At 46.6% G+C, this 15185-nt stretch overlaps 1 protein-coding gene across 5 annotated transcripts in view; it reads left to right on the forward strand.

The window, feature by feature from the left end:
- Positions 1 to 2588: 2588 nt before the first annotated feature.
- LOC134359464 (proline and serine-rich protein 2) overlaps positions 2589 to 15185 on the forward strand; it is a 53182-nt gene continuing 40585 nt past the window's right edge. For 2 of the 5 annotated variants that reach the window (XM_063072758.1, XM_063072757.1), the window contains exons 1-2: positions 2589 to 2895; positions 3759 to 3814. The gene's annotated coding sequence lies outside the window, so the exon portion shown is untranslated. Of the gene's footprint in view, positions 2896 to 3622; positions 3641 to 3758; positions 3815 to 15185 lie in introns of those variants that run through there. The other 3 variants (XM_063072756.1, XM_063072755.1, XM_063072759.1) reach the window with 2 other exon arrangements.

Raw genomic sequence — 15185 nt, forward strand, 5'->3', positions numbered from 1 at the left:
GGATAGGTGAGATGAGATAATGTCTGGGTGGGTGAGGTATTTACTTAATAATGCTGGCTGCTTTACTGAGGTAGTGAGAAGTATAGATAGGGTCCATGGAAAGAAGGCTGGTTTCTATGATGTGCTAAGCCGTGTCCACAGCTCTCTGCAGTTTCTTGTGTATCTGGGCAGAGTAGTTGGCATACCAAGGGCAATGCACTTAGGTAGGTGTTTTCAGCAATAAGACAGCATGGCTTGTACGATGGGGATATTTGATTATAGATGCAACCTTCTTTTTGAAGGCATCTGCAGGAGCTCATTAGCACAAGAGATTCTGCAGATGCTGGAAATCGAAAGCATACAAAGTGCTGGAGGAAATCTGCAGGTCAGGCAGTACCTGTGAAGAGCCAGTGTTTTGGGCCAAGACCTTTCATCAGGACTGGAAAGGAAGGGGAAGAAGCCAGAATAAAAAGGTAAGGGTAGGAGGGGAAGGAGTCCAAGCTGGCAGGTGATAAGTGAAACCAGGTGAGGAAGACTGTGAGTGGGTCAGGAGGAGGGATGAAGTGAGAAGTTCGAAGGTGATAGGAGGGGAAGGAATCTGATAGGAGAGGAGAGTGGACCATGGGGGAAAGGGGAAGGAGAGCTGCTGAGTTTGCTCAATGCCCAGGTCAAATCTCTAATCCACAAACACAAGAGATTCTGCAGATGCTAGAAATCTAGAGTAACACACACAAAATGCTGGAGGAACTCAGCAGGTCGGGCAGCACCAATGGAAAGGAATAAAGAGTTGACGTTTCAGTTCTCTCACCCAAGCACTTTTGAACCCTTCACTCCATCAGCAACAAGGAGGATTTCCTGGTGGCCGACAATTTTAATTCCACTACCCATCCCCATTCTGGCATATCAGCCCATGGCCTCGTCTGTTACATAGTCATAGTCACACTTTATTGATCCCGGGGGAAATTGGTTTTCGTTACAGTTGCACCATAAATAATAAATAGGAATAAAACCATAAATAGTTAAATAGTAATATATAAATTATGCCAGTAAATTATGAAATAAGTCCAGGACCAGCCTATTGGCTCAGGGTGTCTGACCCCCCCAAGGGAGGAGTTGTAAAGTTTGATGGCCACAGGCAGGAATGACTTCCTATGACGCTCTGTGTTGCATCTCGGTGGAATGAGTCTCTGGCTGAATGTACTCCTGTGCCCACTCAGTACATTATGTAGTGGATGGGAGACATTGTCCAAGATGGCATGCAACTTAGACAGCATCCTCTTTTCAGACACCACCAGAGAGAGAGTCCAGTTCCATCCCCACAACATCACTGGCCTTATGAATGAGTTTGTTGATTCTGTTGGGTGTCTGCTACCCTCAGCCTGCTGCCCCAGCACACAACAGCAAACATGATCGCACTGGCCACCACAGACTCGTAGAACATCCTCAGCATCATCCGGCAGATGTTAAAGGACCTCAGTCTCCTCAGGAAATAGAGACGGCTCTGACCCTTCTTGTGGACAGCCTCAGTGTTCTTTGACCAGTCCAGTTTATTGTCAATTCGTATCCCCAGGTAGTTGTAATCCTCCACCATGTTCACACTGACCCCCTGGATGGAAACAGGGGTCGCCGGTACCTTAGCTCTCCTCAGGTCTACCACCAGCTCCTTAGTCTTTTTCACATTAAGCTGCAGATAATTCTGCTCACACCATGTGACAAAGTTTCCTACCGTAGCCCTGTACTCAGCCTCATCTCCCTTGCTGATGCATCCAACTATGGCAGAGTCATCAGAAAACTTCTGAAGATGACAAGACTCTGAAGTCACTACAATGATTTTACTATGATGAAGTCACTCTCAGTTTGGGAGGAGCAACATCTCACATTCCATCTGGGTAGCCTCCAACCTGACAGCATGAACATTGATTTCTCTAACTTGCAGTAACTTCTCTCCCCTCCCCCTCCTCTAGTTTCCCATTCTGGCTCCCATTTTACCCTTTTTCTCACTTCTCTCCGGTACCCTTCTGCCTTCCTTTTCTCCCATGGGACACTCCCCTCGCCTATCAGATTCCTTCTTCTTCAGCCCTTTACCTCGTCCACCTGTCACCTCCCAGCTTCTTACTTCATTACCCCCCCCATCACGTACCTTCTCCTTTGCCTAGTCTTACCTATCTCCTGCCAGCTCCTTACCCCCATCTTCTTATTTTGACTTCTGCCCCCTTCCTCTAGAGCTCTCATGAAGGATCTCGGCCCGAAGCGCCGACTGTTTATTTCCCTCCATAGATGCTGCCTGACCTCCAGCATTTTTTGTTCGTTACTCACACGGTCGGAGCCCCCAAGGTTCCTAAACCCAGAGCGGGAGCGTCCAACACAAGGTGGCGCTGTTTCAGCCTCCAAGCGTACGAGCTCCTCATTAAAACGGGGAAGTTTTCCTTTATTTTTAAAGATATTGAAAGTAGTCATGTACTCTGGATGAGAAAAAAACAATTACGCCAACGGGTGGACTTGCATTGATCTGCGCATATCCTGCCCAAGCCAGCACAAACGCAGCCAAAGATGATATCATCTCTAATTTATGTTTAAGGGGTGCATTTTGCCTGGAGCATTTGCAGGAGGCACCGCCCTGAACACACACCGTGGAGGTCCGTGGAGAGACTGCGGGCTCAGTCGTGCGTTTGTATGTGTTTGTGTTTACAAACATTTCTCCTTTGAGCGCGTCCTGTGGGACAGCAGAACAAACAGAGACCTAAAGCGGTGACCGAACGGTGTGTGGAAATGAGAGGTCGTCCCACCGGGCGAATTAATCAGTAACTCGCCGAGGGAGGGCACTGAGCACGGCTCACAGAACGGCTTCTGGCTACATCTCAGAGAGAACCAGCTCGCTTCTGGTGCGGAGAGGGAATTGTCGCCAGTTTGCTTCAGGTACACCGGTGGGAATTCTGTAGGGTGCGGGGAGGGTTATTTTTATCCTGGACAGAAAACTTCTAACCTTGCATGCGTTGATGTATGTGAAATGTGGAATTAAGTTAGCATTTCAGATTTTCTCTAGAATTTACTGTACACATGTTCCCCGGTGTAGTACGGAGCCAAGGTGTGTGTTGATTCGATTGGTCTTTAAACTTAGTACTTGGACACTATGCTGGAGGTGTTGGAGAGGAATATAGAGTCGATGTTTCGGCTGGAGACCATTTACAGTATTAGGAAGTCAGCAGGTCGAACAGCATCTATGGTGGGACTCTGATGAAGGGGTTTCGGCCCGAAACGTCGACTATTCTTTCCTTTCTAGATGCGGTCTTACCTGCTGAGTTCCTCTAGCATTTTATTTGGTGTTCTTGTTTCCAAGATCTATTGGATCTCTTTGTGCCCCCGCTTAGGCACAACTGTTTTGTACTGTGTTAATCGCGGGTCAGCACGGGTTATTATGGAAACTCATTAAAAGATTAACGCTCCTAAACCTCCGCCGCCAAACGCAGTTCAGACGGCGGTAATACCGCCAGCAGATGTCTTTAAAGGCGGCAGCAGTTCAGGTGTGTTGGTGTGTCCTGGGAGAGGATGCGGCACGGCGGCTGGATTTAACCTGCGATTGCTGTTGTGTGCTGACGAATCGTCTGGGGGAACTGAGCTGGTCTACTGTACTTGAATTTTCGCTGCAAGTTCTCGGGGGAGAGTAAGTTGCTGATGTGGATCACTCCCCCCACCCCACCCCACCCCACCCCACCGGCCATTAGTTCTGTATCTCTCAATGAGCGTCTCAGAGTTGTCAATTTTTTTTGCTTCGATTTCAGATTCCCAGTATCCGCAGAATTGTGTAGTATATTAGTCAACAGGGTACAGTATTAAGGTAAAGATTTAATGTCATTATCTCCATCGCCGTCAGGGCTACACGTCATCTCCGAAGCTTTCCTGTAGCTATCTAGTTTCTTAAAACTCACTCAGCTGTAATACCCTAACCGACCCAGCACAACATCCGTTAAATGCTCTTTCCCGTTCTCCTCGTTCTGTCGATAATTATTCGGTCTCTTTATATGTTCACGTTTATTTAAGTTTGATTGTTGCGCGTGTAATACTAATTGTAGATTGCTCTTGGCTGTCTGCACTATGCCTCGTAAATTGTTGGTTGCTATTGTGTTGTCTGTTATGGTATTGTCCTGTGTTTCATGGTTGGCAGCGAACCACAATCAATTTCACATTCTGGCGATAAAATGATTGTGATATGATTTGGCTTTCTTTGTCACATGTACATCGAAACATGCAGTGAAATGCGTCGTTTCTGGTTGTTAACAACCAACGCGGTCTGGGGATGTGCTGTCGCCATGCCTCCACTGCCAACGGAGCACGGCCAGAACTCGCCAACCCTACGTGCGCGGCTTTGGAACGTGGGTGGAAACGGGAACACCCGGAGCAAACCCACATGGTCACAGGGAGAATGGTACAAGCTCCTTACAGACAGCGCGGGAATTGAACCTGGATCCCCAGCGCTATAAAGCATTACTAGCTGTCCCAGTTAGAACACAGCAAAGAGTATAGCACTGGAACAGGCACTTCGGCCCACAGTGTCTGTATCATGCTTCAGCCCTATGACTTTTCCACCCATCACCTCCCAGCTTCTCGCTATCTTCCCCCCACCCCTTCCCTCCCCCCTCAATTGGTCTCACCTATCTCCTCAGTCTGATGTTTGGCCTGAATGACAACTGAATCTCTTGACCTTGTCTGCACTGAGTTGGTAAGATGCTTGCATGACCGAACAGGTGTACAGGTGTGACCAATCAAGTGGCCACTCGGTAAGCTGAAAATGCCAAAAACACACCACAAGAACATTGGAACAGAAGTTGGTCATTTGCCACATCTGTCCACTCCACCATTCCACCATTTTATGCACGCCTGCTCTTACCCCATCCTCGTGCCACCCTACCAGGGATAGGGTTCCTCTTGTCCTCGCCTACCACCCCACCAGCCTCCGCATCCAGCAGATAATTCTCCGAAACTTCCGCCATCTCCAGCGGGATCCCACCACCAAGCACATCCTTCCCTCCTTCCCCCCCCGCCCCACTTTCTGCAGGGATCACTCCCTACACGTCTCCCTTGCCCATTCGTCCCTCCCAACTGATCTCCCTCCTGGTACTTATCCTTGAAAGCGGAATAAGTGCTACACTTGCCCCTACCCACCTCCCTCACTACTGTTCAGGGCCCCAAACAGGCCTTCCAGGTGAGGCAACACTTCATCCGTGAGTCTGTTGGGGTCATATCCTGTGTTTGGTGTTCCCAGTGTGGCCCCCTGTATATCAGTAGTACCCAGTATAGTCTGGGAAACTGCTTTGCCAAGCACGTACACTCTGTCAGCCAGAAAAAAAGCAGGACCACCCAGTAGCCATCCGTTTTAGTTTCACTTCCCGTTACCATTCCAATATGCCGTGATGAGACCACAATTAAGTTGGAGGAACAACACTTTGTATTCCATCTGGGCAGCCTCCAACTTAATGGCATGAACATTGACTTCTCAAACTTCCAGTAATGTGTGCTCTCCCCTTCACCATTTCCCTCTTTCATCTTATCTCCTTGCCCCCCCCCCCATCGCCTCCCTCTGGTGCTCCTACCCCTCTCCCCTTTTCTTCCTTTCATGGCCTTCTGTCTCTTTCAATAATCAATTGCTCAGCTCTTTACTTCATCCCTCCCCCTCTAGGTTTCACCTATCACCTGATGTTTCTCCTTCCCCCTCCCACCACCTTCTAAATCTACTCCTCAGCTTTTTTTCCTCCAGTCCCGCCAAGGGATCTTGGCCCAGAACGTCAACTCTACTCCTTTCCATAGATGCTGCCTGGTCTGCCGAGCTCCTCCAGCATTTTGTGTGTGTGGCTCCGATTTCTAGCACCTGCAGATTTTCTCTTGTTTGTGGTTGGGTCATGGTTGATTTCCTTTCCCTCTCAACCCCTATATCGCTGTGTCACTTTCACCTGTCCCAACTAACCGTGCTGGTTTCGTCGCCATACCTTATGAGGTCACTTATCGCTATGACATTATACATTTATGGCATTGAGTAATGGTGATTCATATTGGTGTGTCATTTTCTTATTGACTGCACTGACCTGATTTGTTAACTCTATTTAAGGTGTGTTCTGTCAACAGGTCTTGTCAGGTTCCAAGCATGCTATTAATCCTGGATTACAGTAAATGATTTAATGTAAATCCACCCATCTAGAGTTCTGTGTTGAGCCCTCTGTAACAAAACTATTCCTCACTGGTGAGGCATGATACAAGCATTTTACTGCCTGGGGTGCAGTGCAGAACTCCTTACACAATCTGTGTTGAGTATCTCATTATCAGTGGGTGTGGAGGTGGGCCTTTGCTTTGCTGGCCTAAGGAGGAGGGATATTTGAGCTTCACTGGTTTAGTACTCCCACCTTTGAGGCAGGAGGTTGTAGGTTCCATTCTCTCTCCAAATTCTGCAGCCTCTCTCAAGGTTGTGGCTCAGATTTAGTTTTCTTTCAGGCTTGTAGGGATGGTTTTTGGACAGAGAGGGGAGCTAGGGGTCAGGTTAGGGTTATGGACAGTGATGTGGGGAGTAGGAGTCTAGGCTTCTGCTCCGTGATTGAAGTCCAGCAACAGCGTGGATGAAGGACGTCCGTGGATGGACGTCAGGGCAACAAGTGCTGTGGATGAAGATTAGCAAGGTTGAGCGTTAGTCCCCCCAGGTCAATGATTTTCCCCCGTGGTAAGTCCAGGCAGGAGACGTGTGGGCCGGTGACCACCCCTAGGAGTGCAAGTCAGCGAGTCCGGAGGTCGAGGCCTGGAGTTTGGGATCCTGTCACTGGTGAGTCTGGCGCTTCAGGCCTGGATTTCAGGGTTACATCATCGACAGGTCCTGGGGTTGATACTGCAGAGCGAAGCCTGAAAGTGAATCAGGAGTCCTGGAAGTGAGACCAGGTGGCTGAATCCATGGGTCTGTGGGCCCACTGGGAAAGTCAGAGGCCTGATGTCTGTGAGTCCACTGTAGGACTGAGGGCTGTTTGTGTCTATGGGTGGATGGGAGGGAGGAAGGGGGCTTGTTCTGCTGATCATTCTGGCCATACTATGTATCGTGACACTTGCAGGCTGCTCCCAGCACAACCTTGGGCTGTATTGGTTGCTAACGCAAATGGCACATTTCACTGCAAGTTTTGATATCTGTGTAATAAACAAATAAGTCTAAGTCTGATCCTGCAGGATGTACAGTGTAGAAAGTGGAGGAACTGTGGGTCAGGCAGTACTACTTGGAGGGAAATGGATCATTAACATTTTGAGTTGAGAGCCCTCATCTGGACCGAGCTAGTAGAGGGGAAATGACCGGCTCCAGTCCTTCCTCCTTAATTCTGCTTTACCCGACCCGTCTCCCGCTCCTCTCGCCACTACCGTCGGGTGCAGGTGTAGGAGTCCTGGGTTACGTGCCACGAGTTGTTAACTTTCAGCCAGCGGGACCAGCTTCACTCGCCTCGGCGCTGGGCCGACTCCGTGGCCCGTCGGCTCACTTCTGGGGACTTCGTAATTCCTCTTCCACGTATTACTTGTCTTCATTTTTTGCTATACATGCACGATTTGACCTCTTTTGCAGATTGCATGTGTGAGGGTCTTTGTGTATGGCTTTTGGTGGATTCTACTGTGCTCCTTTGTTTTGTGGTTGGCTGCAAGAAGATGAATCCCAAGGTTGTTTATGCTGTACATAGTGCAATAATAAATTTACTTTGAACTTTGAATTTTATCTTTCAGTCTTGATGAAGGGTGTGAATCTGAAGTATTGACCTGTCCATTTCCTTCTACTGATGCCTCTTGACCTGCAGAACTTTAGACTTTTTTTTTTGCACCATTTTCTAGCTGTTGTAGTCTGCTGTGTCTTTGTGTTTCATTTAGAGATATTGCCCAGATAGAGTGGACATGGATAGGGTGTTTTCAGTAGTGGGGGAGTCAAGAACCAGAGGGCACAGCCTCAAAATATGAGAACATTGCTTTAGAACAGAAATAAGGAGGAATTTCTTTAAGCAATGCACACAAAATGCTGGTGGAAGGCAGCAGGCCAGGCAGCATCTATAGGAAAAGGTACAGTCAACAACGAAGGGTCTCGGCCCAAAATGTCAACTGTACTTCTTCCTGTAGATGCTGCCCGGCCTGCTGCGTTCCACCAGCATTTTGTGTGTGTTGATTGAATTTCCAGCATCTGCAGATTTTTCTCGTGTTTGAGGAATTTCTTTGGCTAGCGCGTGGCTAGCGTGTGGTGTATCTGTGGAATTAATTGCCACAGATGGCTGTGGAGGCCCAGGTCATTGGGTGCATTTAAAGTGGAGATTGATGGGTTCTTGATTAGTAAGGGAGTCAAAGGTTATGGGGAGAAGACAAGAGAATGGGGTTGGGAGGGATAATAAATCAGCTATGGTATAATAGTGGAACAAACTTGCTGAGCCAAATAGCCTAATTCTGCTCCAATTTCTTCTATTCTGCTACAGCAGAGTAACCCGCCTAACGAGCCCACATCTCCCAGTTACACCCTTGTGACCAATTAACCTACTAACCCGTACATCTTTGGAAAGTGGGAGGAAACTGGAAACCCACATGGTCACCGGGGCGGGGGTGGGAAATGTACAAACTCCTTACAGGCATCAGTGGGAATTGAACCCTAATTGCGGGTGCTGTAGTAGGGTTATGTTAACTGCTGCGTTGCCGTGCCACCCAGAGTGGCATGCAGAAGCCTGATGCTTCATGCTCTCGAGCTTTTATCTTTTCTGCCCGAATGGGTGGTGAGAGAGGAGAGGGGAATGGAGTGCAAGGGGTTCTTGTTTATGTTGGCTGTTTTCTGGGGGCAGCTGAAAGCAAGGGAGTCAGTGTCAGGGAGGCTGCTTTGTGTGACGGACTGGGCTGTGTCCGCCGCTCTCTGCAGTGTCTGGCTGGCCGAGATCCCCCAGCAGCTGAATTTCTGCTGAGGTTCCAGTGTCTGCCGTCTCCTCTATCCCTGGCAGTACGTGTTACAAACTGTGAACTTGGTGTGACTTATTTTGTCCCGCAACTGGGGTTCAATTCCTGTTGCTGTCTGTAAGGAGTTTTTACTTTCTCCCTGTGACCACGCGGGTTCCCTCAGCGTGCTCCCGTTTCCTCCCAATGCTTTGGGTTAGTAAGCTGCATGTGGGAGGAAATTGTGGGCATTCTGTGTTGGCACCTTGAATGTGGTGATACCTACAGGCACACCTTTGGACTGTGTTGGTAGTTGACGCAAATGATGCATTTCACTGTATGTTCTGATGTAAGTGTGACACGTAAAAATGACCTTTAAAACAAGGATACTAACTTCCACATGCATCTGTTTTCAAGGTCTTGAAGTTCTGCTGCATTGATGTTGTAAACATTTTTGCGCCACATAGATCTTAGGTTTAAAATGCTCTGCTTTTTTATCATTTGTACTAGATTAGATTAGATTCAACTTTATTGTCATTGTGCCGAGTAGAGATACAAAGCCAATGAAATGTAGTTGGCATCTGACCAAAAATGCAAAGAATAGTGTTATTTACGAAATAACTGCGAATAAAAAGCAAGTGCTACAGCACACAAATATAAAAGTACTGAGACAGTACAATATGGGTGCAATACTACTTAGTGCTGTGATGTGACTAGAACAGCTTATTAGATATTTTTGATCAATAATCAGTCATCAAATGCAGGCTTTAATTACAAAAAGTTTTCTGATGACTCTGCCATAGTTGGATGCATCAGCAAGAGAGATGAGGCTGAGTACAGGGCTACGGTAGGAAACTTTGTCACATGGTGTGAGCAGAATTATCTGCAGCTTAATGTGGAAAAGACTAAGGAGCTAGTGGTAGACCTGAGGAGAGCTAAGGTACCGGTGACCCCTGTTTCCATCCAGGGGGTCAGTGTGGACATGGTGGAGGATTACAAGTACCTGGGGGTATGAATTGACAATAAACTGGACTGGTCAAAGAACACTGAGGCTGTCTACAAGAAGGGTCAGAGCTGTCTCCATTTCCTGAGGAGACTGATGTCCTTTAACAGCTGCCGGACGATGCTGAGGATGTTCTACGAGTCTGTGGTGGCCAGTGCGATCATGTTTGCTGTTGTGTGCTGGGGCAGCAGGTGGAGGGTAGCAGACACCAACAGAATCAACAAACTCCTTCGTAAGGCCAGTGATGTTGTGGGGATGGAACTGGACTCTCTGACGGTGGTGTCTGAAAAGAGGATGCTGTCCAAGTTGCATGCCATCTTGGTCAATGTCTCCCATCCACTAGATAATGTACTGGGTGGGGCACAGGAGTACATTCAGCCAGAGACTCATTCCACCGAAATGCAGCACAGAGCGTCATAGGAAGTCATTCCTGCCTGTGGCCATCAAACTTTACAGCTCCTCCCTTGGAGGGTCAGACACCCTGAGCCAATAGGCTGGTTCTAGACTTATTTCCTGGCATAATTTACATATTACTATTTAATTATTTATGGTTTTATTACTATTTAATTATTTATGGTGCAACTGTAATGAAAACCAATTTCCCCCGGGATCAATAAAGTCTGACTATGACTAAAAGAATGTACCTCAGTGGCACGGGCTATAAGCCTTTCTGTGGAAATGGGTAGTCTGCTGTCAAACAACGAAATGCGAAAATGTCTGGCATGCAATCCACCCATTTCTAGAAATGCTAGTTGGAACTGGAGGCTGACCTGGTGTGTTATTATGGGACTGGTGTGCATTCGGAGTATTCGGTTTGCAGAAAATTATCATGTAGGAAGTTAAAAAGGGATCTTTGTAAATGCAGGTGCTGGAATTTGGGGCAAAAATCAAACTACTAGGGAGGAACTTGATGGATCAGGCAGCATCTGTGGGGGGAAATGGACTGAGCTGAGACTCCACTTTGGGACTGAAAGAGTACAGGGAAGGTGACCGGTGTAAAAAGTCTCTCTATCACTCCCCTTTGCCTTTTTTTTATATACTTACTGACTGACTGTCTGTCTGTCACCTCTCTTTCAGTCAAGATGAAGGTTCTCAACTCAAAACGTTGACTGTTTATTTCTCTCCACAGGTAACCTCACAATCTACCTTACTGTAGTTTTGCAACTTGTTTGCCTGCACTGCGCAGTCTCAGCTAACTTTACTCTGCATTCTACTATTGTTTAACCTTGTAATGATTATGAGAGGCATAGAGAGGACAGGTAGTGAGTGCCCTTTTCCCAGGGGTGGCAATGAGCAATGCCAGAAGACATCTGTTTGAAGTGACCAGGGGAAGATTTCAGAGACTTTTTTTTATTATACAGAGTGATAAGTCTCTGGAACATATTACCAGGGATGGCGGTAGAGGCCGATAGAATTGGGGGGTTTAAGAGACTCTTAATGGGTACGTAAATGGAGGGCAATAGGCCGTGTAGGAGGGAAGGGTTAGATTGATCGTGGACTGGGCTTATACAGGTTGGCATGATATTGTGGGCCGAAGGGCCTGTGCTGTTTCTTCCATGGTCAATGCACTGATGTAGTAGATTGAACTGTATGAATAGAATGCAAGGGAGTAGTACAGTGAGAAAGCTGTCTGTGACAATAATGAACCAAGTTCCCTGTGGAAGTGGTCGCTACGGGCGCGATTGCAACATTGAAGAGAAGCTTGGGTACATGGATGGGAGTGGCGTGGAAGTCTATGGCCCAGGTGCAGGTCACTGGAACTAGGCAGAATAGCATTTTGGCAATGATATGATAGCTGAAGGACCTGTTTCTGTGCTGTACAACTCTAAATTAGAAGAACAAAATTTTCCAAGGAGAAGTGTAGAATTGGTTAGAGCTTTAGTATGTCACCAGCTCTCTGCAGCCTCTCGTGATCCTGCGCATTGGAACCTCCACACCAGGCCGTGATGTAACCTCTCGGAATGCTCTCCAAATGAGTAGGACTGTTGAAATGAATGCCTTGTTTTAATTTGACTGGTATTTTCCACCTTGCGCCAGCAATGTGTGTTGGAGAAATGGAGTGTACAACACGGAAAAGAGCTCTTGGGTTCATCTGGTTCATGCCAGCCAAGATTCTCATCCAAACTTGTCCCATTTCTCTGCTTTAGGCCCATAAACCTCTAAACCTTTCCTATTAATGTACCTGACTATGCACTCTGTTATTGCTTTTCATTTGTGCTATCTTAAGAGTACATTGGAGATTGTGGTGTATCAGCAAAGACTCTACCAGGTTTCTATAGATGTACCGCGGGAAGCATTCTGACAAGGTGGCATCATTGCCTGGTACAGAGGCTCCAATGCACAGGATTGCGAGAGGCTGCAGCCAGCTCCGTCATGGGCAAAAGCCTCCCCACTATCAAGGGCATCTTCAAAGGGCAATGTCTCAGGAAGGTGGCCTTCATCATTAAGGATCCTCACCATCCGGGACATGCTCTCTTCTCGCTACTGCCAGCAGGGAAGGGATACAGGAGTATGAAGACTTGCACTCAATGATTCAGGAACAGCTTCTTACTCTCAAACATCAGATTTTTCAATGATTCATGAACCCACAAACGCTACCATATTGTTGAATGTTTTGTACTATTTATTTATTTTGTAATCTATAATAATTTTATGCATTTGCCCTGTACTGCTGTCACAAAACAGCAAATTTCATGTCATATAATTCAGTGTAAATAAACTTGATTCTAAATGTTGCATAAAAGATTAAGTTCTTTTTAACAGGAAGTCACATAATACTATTTTCAAACAACAAAGGGGAATCTGATTAGAATCTACAGATTGTATACTTTCTGCCAAGTCCGTAGACTTTCTTATTAAAGGTTTAATCTGAAAGCACTTCCGATGGGAACTCGTGAAATGAACAAGCTCCTAAATATCCCGGAGGGAGGGAGGCTGGTGATTCATTTGGAAAAGGAAAGTCAGATTCTACTGCGAATGTCTGTAAGCAAATGGATAATAAATGGTGACATATATGTACTTTTATAATAAATTTACTTTGAACTTTGAGATTTGCATTTCTAAAGCACCTTTCTCAGTGGAGATCCACACAGATGGAAATTTTCAACAAACCTGATTCTGGCCAGTCTTGATCCCAATCCAAAAACAGTATGTAGCCTTTATTTCAAGAGGAATTGGATACAAGACAAAAGTTTATTAAACTGATTTATTATAGTCACATGTAAGGTGAAAAAGCTTTGTTTCACATGCTATCCAAATAAAATAAATAGTGCAAATGAGAAATAGAGGGTAGTAATCCTCAACGATTCAGAAATCTGATGGTGGAGCGCGAGGCCAAGGTCCTGCACCACTTCCTGATGGTAGTTAAAAGAAGAGGGCATGTCCTGGATGGTGAAAGTCCTGAATGATGGTTGCTGCCACCTCTTCAAGGTGTCCTTAATACCCCTTCTGCTGCTTGTCCTTGCCTTCTGTGGGCTCCTAAAGTATTTAGTACCATCCCAAATGCACCGTCTGCATTTTGAACAGTCAGAGGTTAGAGATTTCCAAGAGTCAAAATCTCCAAGGAAGCTTTGAACACGTCCTTGACTATTATTTTCTTTGTCAGCCTGAGGAGTGTGCACAGGAGGTTCACCAGGATGCAGCCAGGGTTAGAGGGTGAATGTTATCAGGAGAGGTTGGACAAACTTGGGTTATTTTCTCTGGAGCAGTGAAGGTTGAGGTGGGTCCTGATAGAAGCTAATAAAATCGTAACAAGTGCAGACAGTCAAGTCCTTTTCCACAGGACAGAAATGTAAAATATTAGAGGGCATAGTTTTTGGGTGGGGACTGAGCTCGAGTCCTCCATCGGTCAGAGTTGTCCATGGATATTGCATCCTAGCTGTCTAGATATGCAGTCCTGGGCACCATGATATGGAGAACAAGCTGTTTCCCGTGTAGCAGGCTCCCCCTCTCCACGCATCTGATAAATCCAAAGGAACGGCTGAGATCGTCACAGTTTGGCACCAGCAGCATCGCAGGAGTAGCCAGTCAGCATTTAACGCAATGTAGGACTGCCTTTAGGGACTCTAGCTCCAGATTCTTCCATCGGGGTTTACTCCTAAAGCCTTCCCCATGAGTGGGTATAGCCGCAAGGCAGCGGAGATTCGAGATCAGAGTTTTCCTTCTCCTGGCTGAGCTGCCGTCTGCCCGAAGCGACTGGTTTTAAGGTGCCAGTAACCTGCCGATGTCCGTTCTGTTTCTCCTGGGTGAGATGGTGAATGTTTAAAGGGGCTGAGGATGGCAAGTTTACTTTTGCACAGAGAGTGGTAGGGTTCCAGGGGTAGTTGTGGAAGGAAATGCGATAGTGGAATTTAGAGGGCTGTAAGACAGGGTATGCAGGAATGTGGGCCATTTGCGGGTAGAAGGGGTTAGTTTAATTTGGAATCCTAATCGGCACAGACAGAATGGGCCTATGGATCTGTCCCTGTTCTGTACTGATGTCTGGTCTATGCAGAGCTCAGAACGAAGTTTCTGTTTTGGGAAAGTGGCGTCAGGCATGAAAGGGCATGACCTGTCAAGTGTGGGTCTACTAAAAATAGCTGGTGCCAATCCCAGAAAGGACACCGATGCCAGTTTGAACATAAAACAGTACAGCACAATACAGGCCCTTTGGCCCATGATGTTATGCTGTCCCTTTAACAAATCCAAAATCAATCTAACTGTTCCCTCCTGTATAACCCTCCATTTTTCTTTCATCCATGTGCCTATTTAAGAGTCTCTTAATGTCCCTAATGTATCTATGTCCCTAATGTAGCACTGTTTTCCATGCACCCATCACTTTTTTTTAAAAAAACCTACAACTGTCCCCTTTCTTTCCCACCCCCCCCCATACTTCCTCCAATCATTTAAAAATTATGCACCTTTGTATACGCCTTTCCTGCCCTGGGAAAAATTCTCTGATGTCCACTCAATTTATACCTCTTTATCATTTTGTTCACCTCTATCGAATTACAGCTCGTCATCGTTTGCTCTAAAGAGAAGAGGCCTAGGTTGCTCAACCTATCCTCATAGGAGACGCTCTCTAATCCAGCAGTGATTTGGAAAATCTCTACACAAAAAGCATGAAGCAGCATGTCCCTGCGACCTTCAGAACAAAACTTTTACCCACTAAATCCTCTGGTATTGATCACTGTCACCCTTGGGAACGTCTCTGCCTGTCCACTCTAGATATGCCTCTTATCATCTTATACACCAAGTTGTCTTCACTCCAAAGAGAATAGCACTTGCTTGTCCTTCAGCAGGTTTAGAGAATTATACG

This window comes from Mobula hypostoma, chromosome 20, assembly GCF_963921235.1.
Source record: "Mobula hypostoma chromosome 20, sMobHyp1.1, whole genome shotgun sequence".
Classification (NCBI taxonomy): Eukaryota; Metazoa; Chordata; class Chondrichthyes; order Myliobatiformes; family Myliobatidae; genus Mobula; species Mobula hypostoma.